Source organism: Hyla sarda, chromosome 9, assembly GCF_029499605.1.
Source record: "Hyla sarda isolate aHylSar1 chromosome 9, aHylSar1.hap1, whole genome shotgun sequence".
NCBI classification, from domain to species: domain Eukaryota; kingdom Metazoa; phylum Chordata; class Amphibia; order Anura; family Hylidae; genus Hyla; species Hyla sarda.
In genome coordinates this window covers 158,126,424-158,137,510 of record NC_079197.1, presented here as the reverse complement: position 1 = coordinate 158,137,510, position 11,087 = coordinate 158,126,424, and the positions used below count along the sequence as shown (strand labels likewise).

At 40.6% G+C, this 11,087-nt stretch overlaps 1 long non-coding RNA gene across 1 annotated transcript in view; it reads right to left on the bottom strand.

The window, feature by feature from the left end:
- Positions 1–583: 583 nt before the first annotated feature.
- Positions 584–11,087, bottom strand: part of LOC130290285 (uncharacterized) — a 28,056-nt gene continuing 17,552 nt past the window's right edge. The window contains exons 3-4 of the long non-coding RNA XR_008847553.1: positions 4,430–4,496; positions 584–653 (exon numbers count right to left, since the gene is read on the bottom strand). This is a non-coding gene — a long non-coding RNA (uncharacterized LOC130290285). The remainder of the gene's footprint in view (positions 654–4,429; positions 4,497–11,087) is intronic.

Genomic DNA, 11,087 nt, shown 5'->3' with positions numbered 1-11,087 from the left:
TTTACAAATTTGTTAAACTTTCTGGCACCAGTTGATTTATAAAAAAAAAAAAAAAAAAAAAAGTTCTCTACTGGAACACCCCTTAAGGACCAAGGGCGTACAGGTACGCCCTGGCGTCCTTGTACGGACATAGGGCGTACCTGTACACCCGTAGGAATTCCGGTCCCCCCTGCAGAGAAACTATAGAAAGAAAAGGGAACAGAAAAAAAGCGCAGCAATGTGCCGTTACTCCTAATAACTGAGGGTAAATGAGAAGAGAAGCAGTTCTGCTCACCTTTGGGTGTTGCACTACGGGTACAACACCATATAGCGTAGTGAATAGAAAGTCCGGGAGTGCTGCCACGTCACCTTCTCCATCTTAGGATGATCCTAGGCGGTCTTGGAAATAGAGGGAACTGTGGTCTGCATTGCAGCAGAAAATGCCGGTGCGTTCAGGCGCTCTCCTCGCAAGTGTAGATCAATCCAAGGTTGGATACAAATCAAATCCAAAATGTGAAATGATATATAGGCAAAAGGATTTTATTTAACATAAAAAAATATAAATAAAATGGGGATAGTAAAAGAAGGCCGTAACATGGGGGGTGGGACAACGCGTTTCGAAGGGCGTTTCGTCAGGTCCAATGGTTATGCAGATGGAGATGTCGTCATTTATACTGGTGAGTAAAAGACCGCGAAAATCATACACAGGTGTTGCGGAACAGTAAATCTCTTAAAAATGACATATCCTTAGTTCTAAAACAGTTAAAAATTTATAAAAAAGGATTTTAACAAAACAATTTGATGTTATAAAAGAACAATGAATAAAATATGCGATTACATTCATAAGATTGTGCATAAACTCAATACTACAGTTACTGATAGCTCTCTCTTCGTACAGAACCTCGGTGTACTGGTATGCTAGGAAAAATGCAGATTCTGTTTAGTGCAACAGAATGGGACCTGTCCATTCTTAGTATGGGAGACTCCGGGGGAACAAAAAAAAAAAAAAAAAAAAGCCCTTGGCTATAAAACGATTTTTTAGAATTATGGACTGTTTGGAAAAGGTACTTGAATCTGTGCAATTTTTTCTGACTCGGCGGAACTGGCCGTAAGGAATATTCTCTTTCCACTTTTTGTAACGTCCGCTTAGAAAAGGGACATAACTATTTGAATCTACGGTCTTAAAAAATGTAGCCGTTGTAATTTTATTATTTTCATGGGAAATCGAAAGGTCTAGGAATTCGATGGTCGTGTCTGATATATTAGGGATAAAGTTGATGCCCCAGTTGTTTTTATTCATATCAGAGATAACATTTTCAATTTGTCCTAATGAACCTTTCCTGAGTATGAACAGATCGTCTATATAACGTTTATAGACGATGGCGTGTTCCTGGAAAAGGGCATTGATGGTTTGGGAAAAATGACTGATATGTTTAATGAACTTGAAAATCTATTAGTAGATGAATTAAGACACAGTGTAGACATTGAATTTTTAAAGATATATTTGAATGAAAATCTTGCACCGAGAGGTTTGCGTTTGACTATAGACCCCACTTTTAAAGATGATGAATGTTACAAATGTGAATGGGATTCCCTTCTAACAAAATGTTCAGAGATGATGATTAATCACATAAAAACAAAAAGGGAAAATTTGTGTAATTCTCTTACAGGTAAAATAAAAGACTGTATAAAAAACCTAGAGGAATATTCCTCCTATGATCAGTTCAGCACTCTAAATAACAAGATCTCCCTTAGAATACAAAAGACACAAAGAGAAATAATAGAGAAAAAAGCAAACAAACTTAATCGGGATCGTATCGATAAAACATCTAATGTATACAGAAGTTGGCACAAAAATCCTACTGCTAACTATAACACTGGAAAAAAGGATACATCGAATACACTTGGGAATACGACTCCTGTTCGACAAAATCAAACCCCTGGATCCTTGCCTCTTGTCCCCAGGTTCACCAGACCATCTAATAATACTTTTGAAAGACCTTGGAATCATAATCCCCCCCATAAACCATGGGAACAACCTACCAATCGTTATCACAATGGAAACAGGAGGAGAACACATAATACCTGGCGAAACTCTAGATTCCAGACGGCCCACTATAATCCCCCCACACCCATGGGGACTCCCACGAATCCAACTGTGAATAGAGTGTTAAATACCTACCCAAACACTGGGACCCCAACAATGGCTCACCCGGAAATTGAACATCGCATCAAAAATATTAGGGATTCCATAAAAAGACTCAAAGCCACCATTGAAACCGACAGCAAGCAAAATCCGGAGAAAATCTCACCCATCACAATACAATTATCTCCACCATCAACCTGCTCTCATGACACTATACTGAACGCATCACTAATCACTGTACACGATATTAGTCCCGCAACATCCCCCACTGGTTCTCAACCTTCAATCATAGTGGACAATTCTGACACTGGGAATGTAGCCTTGGTGCCTTTTCTCAACTTGGCCAATAAACACACTATTAGTACAACAGCTGAAATTCACGCTCCAAAACCATCCATCCCATCTTCTGAAAACCTCTTCCCCATGTCACCCTTTGGATCTACAGTATCCAATTCTATTAATATGGGGACTGACCACATTACCAAGTTACAAGTAATTCCAATTGAGGCTCTTCCACCTGATATTAGAACCAAAGCGATTTCTAATAGCTCAACTTCGGTTCCTTTTTTAGAGACATGCCCCACCAAAACCAAGACTATAACGGATTATTTCCAAACCCGGAAAACTATCAAAAGAAAACTCGAAGAGGTACCAGAGGAGGAAAAAATAGACAACACCGGAAAAATACCAAGAAAAAACTACGAAAATGTACTTCCTTAACACAAAGCGGAACAAGTACAGAAACCAATTAAAATACTACAATAATAAAAATATTTAATTTATCTGATCATGTTTTAAACCCAGGAGAATTATCTCTGTTACAGAAATGTTTATCCTATTGCCCTAGACATAATCCTGACAAATTCGATTTATTTCTGGATCTACACAATTTTACGAGACGCCTCACAATTCATCAGAGTGGTCAAAAAACCCAAAAAATATAGACATTCCACTAGAAATAGGGATACATCCAGATGTCAAGCCGAAATCAAGATTCTATCCTGTGGAGAGTCAAGGACACTTTCTAAAATCTTTCCATGATCTAGTAGCTGAAGAACTAAAGAGCCTCCCGGAGAAATTTAAATCAAGAACAAAGGAGGGCTATTTAAAGGAACAGAAAGCATTGAAATCCTTGAAAAATAATGAAAACATAGTTATACGCCCCGCCGATAAGGGGGGCGGTATTGTAGTTCAAAACTATGATGATTACAACACAGAAGCGTGGAAAATCCTGGGAGATGCAAATTATTATAAACAGATTGAAGGAGATCCGTTCTCCACTCTACAACGGGAGATCATAGACCTCCTTGACAAAAATCTATCAAAAAATATTATTAGCAAAAGAGAAAAAAGCTTCTTATGGATACGGAATCCCTCTTATCCCTTTTATTACCATCTGCCGAAGGTACACAAGGACCCGAAATGTCCTCCAGGTAGACCGATTATTTCTGGCGTGAACTGCGCAACCAGTAACATCTCCCAATATTTGGATTTAGTCTTACAGGATTATGTCCAGAACTTACCGAGTTATTTAAAGAACTCGGACCAGTTAATCACAATATTAAAAGATATACCATGGGAAAAAAATATGCTATTTGTAACTATGGATGTATCTGCTCTCTATAGCAATATTAAACATGAACTAGGTCTAAAAAGTACACGATCCTTCTTAGAAGCCGACTCTAGAATACCTCCAGAACAAGTGACCTTTTTTATGGACTGTCTAAAACTAATTTTAGACAATAATTTTTTCATCTATGATGGGATAACCATGCAACAGACCCGAGGCACGGCGATGGGGACAAGGGTCGCCCCATCGTATGCTAATTTGTTTATGGGCCAATTTGAGGAAGAACATCTTTCCAAAAATGCCCTTTTCCAGGAACACGCCATCGTCTATAAATGTTATATAGACTATCTGTTCATACTCAGGAAAGGTTCATTAGGACAAATTGAAAATGTTATCTCTGATATGAATAAAAACTGGGGCATCAACTTTATCCCTAATATATCAGACACGACCATCGAATTCCTAGACCTTTCGATTTCCCATGAAAATAATAAAATTACAACGGCTACATTTTTTAAGACCGTAGATTCAAATAGTTATGTCCCTTTTCTCAGCGGACATTACAAAAAGTGGAAAGAGAATATTCCTTACGGCCAGTTCCGCCGAGTCAGAAAAAATTGCACAGATTCAAGTACCTTTTCCAAACAGTCCATAATTCTAAAAAATCGTTTTATAGCCAAGGGCTACCCAAAAACACTTATAAATCATGCATATAATAAAGTACGGAGACTTACCCAGGGGGGGTGCCTGTCGCCAGGTCCGGCTCGCTTCCAGTTGTTGGCGGACTTCTAGATGTTAAGTCTACAGAAGAAAAAGTGAAGGCCAATTATAATATCAATTTTATTACTACTTATTCTATGGGTCACCATAAAATAAAAAACATCCTGAATAAACATTGGAACCTTTTGAAAAGTGATCCATACCTGAGGATATTATACCATCCCATCCGGGACTTACCTTCAGGAGAGCGCCTTCTTTAAAAAATATCATCGCTCCAAGCAAATTGAAGAGACAAACCTTCAAAAAAGTTAATACAATAGAATCTTCATATAAGAAAGGGGTTTATAAATGCGGCAAGAGAAGATGCCTCTGCTGTCGGAAAATCGAAGATGGAAGTATAGAGTTTTTCAGCTCACACACAAAAGAAAAATTTCCTATCAAGTTCCACATGACCTGTCAGACCAAATGTGTCATTTATCTTTTTACCTGTATCTGTGAAAAACAGTATGTGGGCCGGACATCACAGCAGTTACACATTAGATTAAATCAACATAGATGTAATATCAAAAAGAACTACATGTGCCATAGCCTCTCCAGGCACCTGTCGACAAAACATGGAGGAACCGAAGACAGCATAACCATTTTACCTATAGACCATATCCCAGAAAATTGTGGGAACTGTTTGGAAGCTCTAGTAAAAAAGGAAATGTATTGGATCTACCATCTCCAAACGTTACAACCTCACGGGCTTAATGAAGCGATCGAATTGATTCGCTAAATCTGGCCAGCGCATGAAACTAAGATAATACTAAATTTCCTGGAGATACGATATCAAAAATATAAATATCAAAAATACAAATAATCATACATAAAAATATGAATGTGTGCAATAGAGATATACAGCTTTTTTTTTTTATTTTTATTTTTTTGTTCCCCCGGAGTCTCCCATACTAAGAATGGACAGGTCCCATTCTGTTGCACTAAACAGAGTCCGCATTTTTCCTAGCATACCAGTACACCGAGGTTCTGTACGAAGAGAGAGCTATCAGTAACTGTAGTATTGAGTTTATGCACAATCTTATAAATGTAATCGCATATTTTATTCATTGTTCTTTTATAACATCAAATTGTTTTGTTAAAATCCTTTTTTATTAATTTTTAACTGTTTTAGAACTAAGGATATGTCATTTTTAAGAGATTTACTGTTCCGCAACACCTGTGTATGATTTTCGCGGTCTTTTACTCACCAGTATAAATGACGACATCTCCATCTGCATAACCATTGGACCTGACGAAGAAGGGATCACGCCCTTCAAAACGCGTTGTCCCACCCCCCATGTTACGGCCTTCTTTTACTATCCCCATTTTATTTATATTTTTTTATGTTAAATAAAATCCTTTTGCCTATATATCATTTCCCATTTTGGATTTGATTTGTATCCAACCTTGGATTGATCTACACTTGCGAGGAGAGCGCCTGAACGCACCGGCATTTTCTGCTGCAATGCAGACCACAGTTCCCTCTCTGTTCCCCCTGCAGGCACCCCGTGCAAACCCCTGGAGGGGTCCTGAGACAATTCAGATCAGCGATTTGCGGCGATTCCAGGTCAATTGGGTCACCAGTGACCCGGTAAAAAAGGGTGATTGGTGCAGTCTGAATCGGCACCAATCACCCTTGCCCAGCAGGAGTGGGGTGGCACTGGGTACCAATAACCCATCCTGCTGGGCAGCATCAGCAGGTGATCGGCGGTGGGGGGAGTCTCAATGTGGCGACGGTGCCGAGTGGCAGCAGTGGTCTCCTGAGGCAGCGGTCCTGGCGGTCTGTGGTGGAGGGATCCAACAGCAGGAGGTAAGCACTGTTCGCCTCCTGCTGCTGCTTACTAACAGCTCCCAGTTGTAGTTTTGCAACAGCTGGAGGTTGCCCCCCCATGTGAATGTACACATGGGAGGGGGTTTTCCGCTGCAGCTCAAACTCCCAGCAGAAAACTCACTGTGAGCCCCCTTCTGTGTGAATGTACCCTAAAAACACAACACTATACTACACCTACACAAAATAAAAAGTAAAACACTACATATAAACATACCCCTACACAGTTACCTCCCCCCTTCCAATAAAAATGAAAAGCGTCTGGTATGCACTGTTTCCAAAACGGAGCCTCCAGCGGTTGCAAAAGACTGTCACGGCATGCTGGGAGTTTTGCAACCGCTGGAGGCACCCTCAGGGGACAAGTCCTGGGAAAAAGAGATTTCCAGCCAAACCCCTAACCACACCCGCATGCAAGTTTAAGCACTTCCACTATGGGTAGCATGGGCTATGCTCCACACACTACACTACTTCTTTCTGGCACTGAGGGGGTAAAAAAACAAACAAAAACATTTTTATTATGGAAGTCAACTGTGGACAGAGGCTTCTTACTCTGCGTATAGTGGTACAAGTCAAGGATGCTCACCAGAGCAGTCTCTCCATTTATACATCCAATCTAAGCATGTAAGGTGACATCACCTCATAGCTGAGCTTTTCAATCTGTGTCTGTCTGGTTGTTCTAAAACTACAACTCGTATGCAGGGAGATGTAGTTTTGGAACAACCAAAAAGCCACAGATTTAGTTGTCAGGAAATGCTGGGAGTTGAATTTTTGCAGAAGCTGTAGACCACGTGGTAGGAAAAACTGTAATAGAGGATCCAGACTGCCAGGACATGATGGGAGTTGTAGTTTTGTAACAGCATCAAAACACTGTTTTATAAAACCGAGTGTAGTGTCTACATGGCGCACCACCATGACTTCTCTGCAGTTTAGGGGGGTCCGCTTTGTACCCCAAATAATACATTGCAGGCAACGTATCAAAATCCAAAGGCACTAAGGTTGTCAGGATGTGCTGGAAGTTGTAGTCCATCATAAAACCCGCATCCTCCCTTATAGCTTTCCCTGTAATTTTTCACAATTTACAGAAAAGTAAAGTTTTGCCTTTCAGGTCAGGCTGGGTCTACAGGTCCTTTAAAAGCTTAATGGGAAACTGCACATAACATATTTTCAATGGGAAATAGTCTACTGCTACTGTTATCAGCCTGATCGACCTTGGGAAAAGAAGATATTATAAAAGTATGGGAATCCATATTGGCAAAGTTTTCTATAAAATATTGATTTCAGATGCAAAGTCCCTTTAAGAAACAGAAGCCCAGACATGACCCCAGAAGCAGCAGGTTACCTCCCTTACATGCTTCCGGTAGCAGGTGGAGATACAAGATGCTGTGGCCCTCCCGGGTGTACTTTGGTCACTACCTGCACAATAGTGCCGCACAAACAGGGAGAAGCCCCGCAGCACTCATCACTTGTACTTGCCTCTGGTCTCTGTAAATAGCATCACTACCCTACCAGCTATATAAAGTCACATGTACATAGCATCACTACCCTACCACCTATATACAGTCACATGTACATAGCATCACTACCCTACCACGTATATACAGTCCCATGTACATAACATCACTACCCTGCCACCTATATGCAGTCCCATGTAAATAACATCGCTCTCTCCCTCCAACATACAGTCCCATGTCTATAATATCCCTCTTCATTACACTATCACACACCCCCAGCAGCCAGCAACTTACCACTTCCTACATTCTTCAGTACTATACAGGCCCCGCCCCTTCCCAGAATAGACCCCGCCTCCTAACATCGGCCAGTGGCTTCTGCTGTACAGGGGGGATGGGACGTTTTGGTGAATGGGAGGAGCGGCTTTTCTTAGCCGCTGCCTCCTGTCACTGAAATTTTTGGTATCGGAGGCAAGTGTAATTCTTGCATCCGGGTCCGTCCCAATGCGCATGGCACTCTCTCACTTTGGAGCCCTGCCGTATTTCAAGGCAACAGTTTAGGACCACATATGGGGAAATTGCCTAACAAATTTTGAGGGGCTTTTTCTCCTTTTACCCCTTATGAAAAGATAAAGTTGGGGTCTACTCCAACATGTTATTGGAAACAAAATTTATTTTTTACAATAACATGCTGGTGTTGCCCCATACTTTTCATTTTCACAAGAGGTAAAAGAAAAAAAGACCCCCAAAATTTGTATGTGGGCGTAAAATGCTCTGCAGGCGCACAACATGGCTCAGGAGTGAGTGTGCACTATGTACATTTGAAGTAATTTGCACAGGGGGGCTTATGGTTACAGCGGTTCTGACATAAACGCAAAAAAAAAAACATTTTGGAAACTACACCTCTCATGGATCGTAACAAGGGGTATAGTGAGCCTTAACACCCCACAGGTGTTTGAAGAATTTTCGTTAAATTTGGACATGACAATGAAATTATAATTTTTTCACTAAAATGCTGGTGTTGTCCTGAATTTTTCATTTTCCCAAGGGGTAATAGGAAAAAAGCCCCCCCCCCCTGAAATTTGTAACACAATTTCTTCTTAGCATGGAAATACCCCTGGATGTAAAGTGCTCTGTGGGTGCACTACAATGCTCAGAAGAGAAGGAGCGCCATTGGGCTTTTGGAGAGAGAATGTGTCTGGAATTGAAGGCCATGTGCAATTATAAAGCAATTATAAAGCAATTATAAAGCCCCCATGGTGCCAGAACTACACCAGAAAACTACACCTCTCATGGAATGTAATAAGGGGTGCAGTGAGCATTTACACCCCCTTGGTGTTAGACAGATCTTTGGAACAGAGGGCTGTGCAAATAAAATAAAAAAAATCTTTTTCATGGACCACTGTTCAAAAAATCTGTAAGACACCAGTGGGTTGTAAATACTCACTGCACCCCATATTACATTCCATGGGGGGTGTAGTTTCCAAAAGAGGGTCACATGTGGGGGGAGGTCCACTGTTCTATCACCATGGGGGCTTTGTAAATGTACATGGCCCCCAACTGCCATTCCAACCAAATTCTCTCTCCAAAAGCCCAATGGCGCTCCTTCTCTCCTGAGCATTGTAGTTCGCCCGCAGAGCACTTTACATCCATTTTTTAAGAATTGGGGTAAAAAAAAATTGGGAGGCTTTTTCTCCTATTACCCCTTGTGAAAAAGAAAAATTTGAGGTAACATCAGCATTTTTGTGAAAAAAATAAAAATCTCATTTTTCATTTTCACGTTCAACATAAGCGGAAATTTGTCAAACACTTGTGGAGTGTAAAGGCTCACTGTACCCCTTGTTATGTTCCTTGAGGGGTGTTGTTTCCCATATAGTGTTCCATGGCACCATAGGGGCTTCCTAAATATAACATGCCCCCCCCCCCAAAAAAAAACAATTTCAGCAAAATTTACTTTTAAAAAGCCAAATGTGGCTCCTTCTCTTCTGAGCATTGTAGTGCACCCACAGAGCAATTTATGTCCACACATGGGTGTATTTCCATACTGGAAATGGGGTTACAACTTTTGGGAGCCATTTTCTCCTTTTACCTCTTGTAAAAATTGTAAATCTAGGGGAAAAAAATGCATTTACACATCCGACTTTACCAAAAAGTCATCAAACACCTGTGTTGAGGCTCACTGTACCCCTTTTTACGTGCCATGAGGGGTGTAGTTTCCAAAATATTATGCCATGTGGCACCATAAGGGCTTCCCAAATGTGACATGCCCCCCAAAAACCATTTTAGCAAAATTCACTCTCCAAAATCCCATTGTCGCTCCTTCGCTTCTGAGCCCTCTAGTGCACCCACAGAGCACTTAACGTTCACATATGAGGTATTTCCTTACTCAAAAGAAATTGGGTCACACATTTTGGGGGCTTTTTCTCCTTTTACCGCTTTTAAAAATTCAATAACTTGGTCTACCAGAACATGTTGAGGTAAAAAAAAAATGGAGATTTAGAATTTTCTCCTTCACTTTGCTGCTATTCCTGTGAAACACCTAAAGGGTTAACAAACTTTCTGAATGTCATTTTGAATACTTTGAGCGGTGAAGTTTTTATAATGGGGTCATTTATAGGGTATTTCTAATATAAAGGCCCCTCAAATCCACTTCAAAACTGAACTGGTCCCTTAAAATTCCGATTTTGAAAAATTTGGGAAAAATTGGAAAATTGCTGCTGAACTTTGAAGCCCTCTGATATCTTCCAAAAGTAAACACATGTCAACTTTATGATGCAAATATAAATAAGACATATTGTATATGTGAATCAATATATAATTTATTTGGTATGTCTATTTTCCTTACAAGCAGAGAGCTTCAAAGTTAGAAAAATGCAAAATTTTCAAATTTTTCATGAAATTTTGGAATTTTTCACCAAGAAATGATGCAAGTATCGACGAAAATTAACCACTATGTTAAAGTACAATATGTTACATAAAAAAAAACAATCTTGGAATCAAATAAAGTAAAGGCATCCCAGAGTTATTAATGCTTAAAGTGACAGTGTTCAGGTGCAAAAAATGTTCTTGTTGTTAAGTCTGGAGCTGGAGCCAATGCCGGGAGCTCGTGACGTCATAGCCCCGCCCCCTCATGATGTGAGCCGTCATGAGCGGGTGGGGCTATGACGTCACGAGCTCCCGGCATCGGCTCCAGCGTTCGGAACAGTTTGTTCCAAATGCTGAGCATCGTAGTACCCCTTTAAGGGTTTAATGGTTGTGTGTCATTGTGGGGCACAACATTAACCCCTTAAGGACCAAGGACGTACCGGTACGTCCTTGGTCCTGCTCTCCTGATATAATCACGGCGGGCCCGGCGTT